A 6,000-nucleotide genomic window follows, 5' to 3' on the forward strand; every position below is an offset into this window, starting at 1 on the left:
ATTTTTACCCCTAATAACTCTTGTTATATATATATATATATAGTCTCTATTCATAGTCAAGCTTTACACTGAAATGAAAAGAGTGAAGTTCCAATTTTGACACACTTTTCGGTCAAATTTTTTCACCATAAGCGATTCAATATTTAAATTGAATAAAGCTTTATAGAGATGATCTTGAATAACATACCTAAGTATTTAATCGCTTATGGTGAAAACATTTGACCGAAAAGTGTGTCAAAATTGAAACTTCACTCTGTAATTTCATAGTGAAACTTCACTCTGAATATATATATAACTCCTCAAGAGCGAAAAATTTATATATAACTCCTCAAATTAGACCATAGTTGTTATCTAGTGATGATATCACATTAGTATATTAAAGATTTAGTAGAGATCGATCTACTAATAATACCATAGCAAACAACGTGCTCCTGGAAAGTAACTGATTTGGAGAACTTAAAGAGATGCATTGATCTCTCTTGAGGCCTTATTCCTGGTTATTTCCCTCATTCCAGAAGGTTAGCTAACCATCAAGGCATATTGTCATGCATTTCCTTCTCAAAAAATTTTAAGGATCAAAGTTTCGGTGTTGCTGTCATTATCTCTTATTGCAGTCATAAGTTGGGTCTTTTCTTGTTTTGATATCGTGTTTAATATGGGGACTTGATGAAACATGCGTTCCCCATGAGGCCATGATATCAGCAGCGGCTAGCTTTACTCATTTCAGTCGTGATATCTTTGATTATCTTAATTTCTTTCAATTTCTCCATCTATTTGTCAATGCATGATATAGTACTAGAGTAGAGACCATGCAATTACTTCATAGATACTGAGAAGGAAGAAATTGGTTAGTTACCACGTTGCCATGAACTACTAGGCCGCCCCACAATTTTCATGAACAATATGATCGTTATGGTACTATAAGGGACGTTCTCAAATCGTATGAATTCGAACTTATATATGCAGCTGTTCGTTTCTAGATAGCTTTATACTCCAATCAAACAATATATTAACAATCTATATAAAACACTCACTTGTCGGCCTTGATAATAAGATACAGTTCTTAAGACACCTAATAATAAGAAACAAACGCAAAAGTAATTAAACATTTTAATGGCCAAGGATTAAGATCCGGACTCATTAATCACCAAGCCCCAGATAGAACTGCAGAAATCCGTCACAACCATTCTATCACTTGAAAGTCTGAAACGCTCGAGCTTAAATATAGTTGAATAGAGGACCGGAGTTCACATCCAGTCCAATAGTTTGGACGAGGCACAGTGGCACACATATGCAGGTGGACTCGACTAATGCCAGTTGCTAGCTACCACCACGTTTATTTGCATGGGATGCAACTGAAGGAGCTGTCCAAATCTTCTTCGATCCGTTCCAGTTCTGTTGAAGTTGTGCACCGAGCCTTTCTGGCTCTGAGCTCAATCATATAATTTCGTATATGCCCTAAACATGTCAAACAACCATGTCGATCAAAACCTGAACTTCCTTCTCCTAGCTAGTTCAGTTCTTATTGACGGGTAATTAATTAAGTACCTTCTAAGCCTCTGACTTTTGCTATGTTGCTCAATATCTTTTATTGTTTCTGTGATGATGCTTAGAAATTCTAGGCCGAGTTCCGCCATTTATTCTCAATTACTTATGCTCAGTTTCTTTTATCTTGTATGTCGACTTTAAGCTAGCTTATTGTGTGAGTTCAACATACAGGCTTGGTACAATGACCAATATATAACATGTATAGGTTGTATTCAACTTCTGATGGGCAACAAAATGGACCGTTTTAGTTCAAAAATGGTGTGTTTTTCCGCCACCAAACAAGCCTCATGGGGTAAAGATGCTTAACCTGATTTTTCGAAACAGTGACTTTACGTATTGCTTGCGAGTGATACTCCGGTTTCTTTATATATACCTTACTCGAGTTTTTTTTTTTTGTAAAGGTTTTGGCTTATGCTATATATACAGTATTGAGACCTCCGTCATTTCTCAATTATTAAATTACATAAATATCCTATTGTAAAAAGATAATTTTAGACATAAAATTTGATATAATAAAAAATCAGTTATTTATAATCAATATGTTTTTTTGTATGTAAAAAATAGGGTTTCTTATAAAAAAAAAGTCAATTTTGACACATGAAATGAGAAAAAAATTAAGAAATATTTCAAAATTAGAAAAAAGTCACAATTCTAAAACCATTACAGCGTTGCCACTGAACTTGATGATATTTACAATATGCCACTGTCTTCACCTACCTCTCCATAACTTCTCCTACCTCTAGCTCACGACGCCGATCTCGGCCTCTCAGATTTCCCTATTCAGCTACCCAGAAGGCAAGAGATCTCGCACCGTTGCTCCACTCTTCTCAATCAATACTCTCTGACATAGACCGCACGACGTGGAACCTCCAAACCCAGATCCACATCCTTGCTCATCCTCTTATTCACATCCCGAGGTCTGAACTCAGTCGTCAAGATGGACTCCCTTGCCATCGTCGTCGTATTCCCTGGGTTTCCCAACGGAGATCGAGAAAAGCCACGACGTCAATGCATCGGCAGAGGCCGACGTCGTTTAGATCATTTAGAAGGCGAAGCGGGAGGCGTCGGTGGGAGCGAAGATGGTGACAACAACGGCTACTGTCGCATCAAACTTGGACAGCGACGCCGGCTATGGACGGCAACGACAATATGAAGGCGCTGACGATCTGGAGGCGATGACAACACTGTGGAGAGGAGAAGACGCTGATGTTGTTGTTGCTGATGCAGCTTGCCGGAAAGAGATGTTGACATGGGTACTCAGAGTAATTTTCTGGGTGTCCACCTCATCTATTAGGATTTGTTTTTAAGAAAATTGCTATCACACTGCCTATCACATAATCTATCACACTACAAATCACGCTAACTTTTTGATGTGACAAATAGTGTGATAGCTATTGTGATATGCATTGTGATAGTTAGTGTGATAGCAAGTGTGATAGGTAGTGTGACAGGCAGTGTGGCTGGGGGTGTAATATCACATTAATGTCGATATTTGAGAAATTCAAGATCACATAACTGTAAACAAATGTTCGTTATTTCTAGTCATTCTTCTTCTTCTTTTTCTTCTTTTTCTTGTACGGTGCTCGGTTCGGAGTGGGTAGGGTATCAAATGAAAGATGGGAGATATATCTTTCTAATGGTACCAACCACTCTTAAATCCAACGCCGGACGACAAAATTATGACCAGAATTAGAAGAACTACCTCCTCGAAGAGTGGTAGATTTCTGCATTGATGTAGTACCCGGTACAGCACCTGTGTCAAAGGCGCCATATAGAATGGGGCAGAATGAACTTAAGGAGTTGAAGGTGCAGATCGATGAGCTATTAGACCAAGGGTTCATTAGACCTAGTGTTTCACCTTGGGGAGCACCTGTTTTGTTCGTAAAGAAGAAAGATGGTTCTCTGCGGTTATGTGTGGACTACAGAGAGCTGAACAAGGTGACCATCAAGAATAGGTATCCCTTACCTAGGATTGACGACTTGTTCGATCAGCTCAAAGGTGCTACTGTGTTCTCTAAGATTGATTTGAGATCCGGTTATCATCAACTCAGAGTGAAGGAAGAAGATATATCGAAGACAGCCTTCAGGACCCGGTATGGACATTATGAGTTTGTCGTCATGCCATTTGGTCTAACGAATGCACCAGCTGTCTTTATGAGTTTGATGAACCAAGTATTTAGCCCGTACTTGGATGAGTTTGTTGTGGTGTTTGTGGATGACATTCTGATATACTCCAAGACACAAGAAGAACATGTGGTGCATCTGAGAACAGTGTTGCAGACCTTGAAGGAGGCGAGACTGTATGCCAAGCTAGAGAAGTGTGAGTTCTGGAAAGAAGAGGTCAAATTCCTTGGTCATGTTGTCTCAAAAGATGGAGTACTAGTGGACCCAGCAAAGGTAGAGGCAGTGAAGAGTTGGAGTCGTCCAAAGAACCCTACAGAGATACGTAGTTTCCTCGGTTTGGCAGGGTACTACAGGAGATTTATCGAGGGGTTTTCTAGTATTGCATTTTCATTGACCAAGTTGACCAAGAAAGATACTCCGTTCGTGTGGACGGATGCATGTGAGGAAGCATTCAGCAAACTAAAGACTAGACTGACCACAGCTCCAGTGTTGACGATTCCTTCTAGTGGTGGTGGTTATGTCATTTACAGTGATGCTTCGCTCCAAGGTTTGGGTTGTGTGTTGATGCAGCATGGAGGAGTTGTTGCTTACGGCTCGAGACAGTTGAAGATTCATGAGAAGAATTATCCGACACACGACCTAGAGCTTGCGGCAGTTGTATTTGCTCTGAAGATTTGGAGACATTACTTGTATGGTGAGAAATTTCAACTCTTTTCAGATCATAAGAGTTTGAAGTACTTGTTCTCACATAAGGAGCTGAATATGAGGCAGAGGAGATGGATGGAACTCCTCAAGGACTATGATTTCACATTAGAGTACCACCCGGGGAAGGCAAATGTAGTGGCTGATGCCTTGAGCAGAAAACCGAGAGGCGTGGTAGCTTCACTTATGGTCCAGGAATGGTTCATGCTAGAAGCTGCATCAGAGTTCGATTTGGTACCATCGGGAGGAGAACCAAGGGTCTTTCTTGGTAGTGTCACAGTGCAACCCACATTGATCACGAGGATCATACAGGGTCAGGCGCAGGATAGACACTCACGAGCTAAGTTGGCGGATCTTGTAGTTGATACGCTTGATGAGTGCCCTTCTGAGTGGAGAGTTGGACCCGATGGAGGGTTGAGGTTTGGGGCAAGATTGTGTGTCCCAGATTGTGATGATCTTCGGGAGGAGGTTCTTCGTACGGCACATCGTTCACGCTATACCGTCCATCCAGGGAACACCAAGATGTACAAGGACCTATGCAGACAATACTGGTGGAACGGTATGAAGAAAGATGTAGCAGAGTTTGTATCGAAGTGCCTTACATGTCAGCAAGTGAAAGCAGAACATCAACGACCAGCTGGCATGTTGAAACCACTGACTATTCCTCTTTGGAAGTGGGAGCAGATATCTATGGATTTTGTGACCGGGTTGCCTAGATCGAAGAAGGGTCACGATGCCATATGGGTGATTGTCGATCGATTGACGAAGTCGGCTCATTTTCTCCCAGTGTCGATGAAGTACTCAGTGGACGTGCTTGGGAAACTATATGTGGATGAGGTAGTGAGACTTCATGGTGCTCCAGTTTCTATTGTTTCCGATAGAGACGCACGTTTCACTTCGAAGTTCTGGGGTGGTTTGCAGAAGGCGATGGGCACTACCTTGGATATGAGTACAGCTTTTCACCCTCAGACGGATGGACAGACAGAGAGGGTGAATCAGGTGATGGAAGACATGTTGAGAGCATGTGTGTTGGATTTCAAGGGTAGCTGGGAAGATCATTTGAGATTGATTGAGTTTGCCTACAACAACAGCTACCATTCTAGCATTGGCATGGCACCGTATGAGGCACTTTATGGTAGGCCATGTCGATCTCCGATCTGTTGGGCCGAGGTTGGTGATGAGGCACTGATGGGCCCAGAGGTGGTTCAGGAAACCACTGAGAAGATCTCGATCATTCGGGATAGAATCCGGACCGCTCAGAGTAGACAGAAGAGCTATGCAGACCTGAAGAGGAGACATGTGGAGTTTGAGATTGGTGACCATGTGTTCTTGAAAGTTTCACCTATGAGGGGTGTAGTGAGATTCGGCAAGAAGGGAAAGTTGGCACCGAGGTATGTTGGGCCTTTTGAGATACTTGAGAAAGTGGGCGAGCTAGCATATCGACTAGCCTTGCCTACTAGTATGTCGGGCGTTCACAACGTCTTCCACATTTCCATGCTGAGGAAGTATGTACCAGATGAGTCACATGTGATCGACCATAGCACCATTGAAGTGAAAGAAAATGCCACGTTTGTGGTCGAGCCGGTTCGTATTCTGGATAGATCCACAAAGAAGCTTCGGAGGAGA

The sequence above is a fragment of the Argentina anserina genome, chromosome 4 (assembly GCF_933775445.1).
Source record: "Argentina anserina chromosome 4, drPotAnse1.1, whole genome shotgun sequence".
Classification (NCBI taxonomy): domain Eukaryota; kingdom Viridiplantae; phylum Streptophyta; class Magnoliopsida; order Rosales; family Rosaceae; genus Argentina; species Argentina anserina.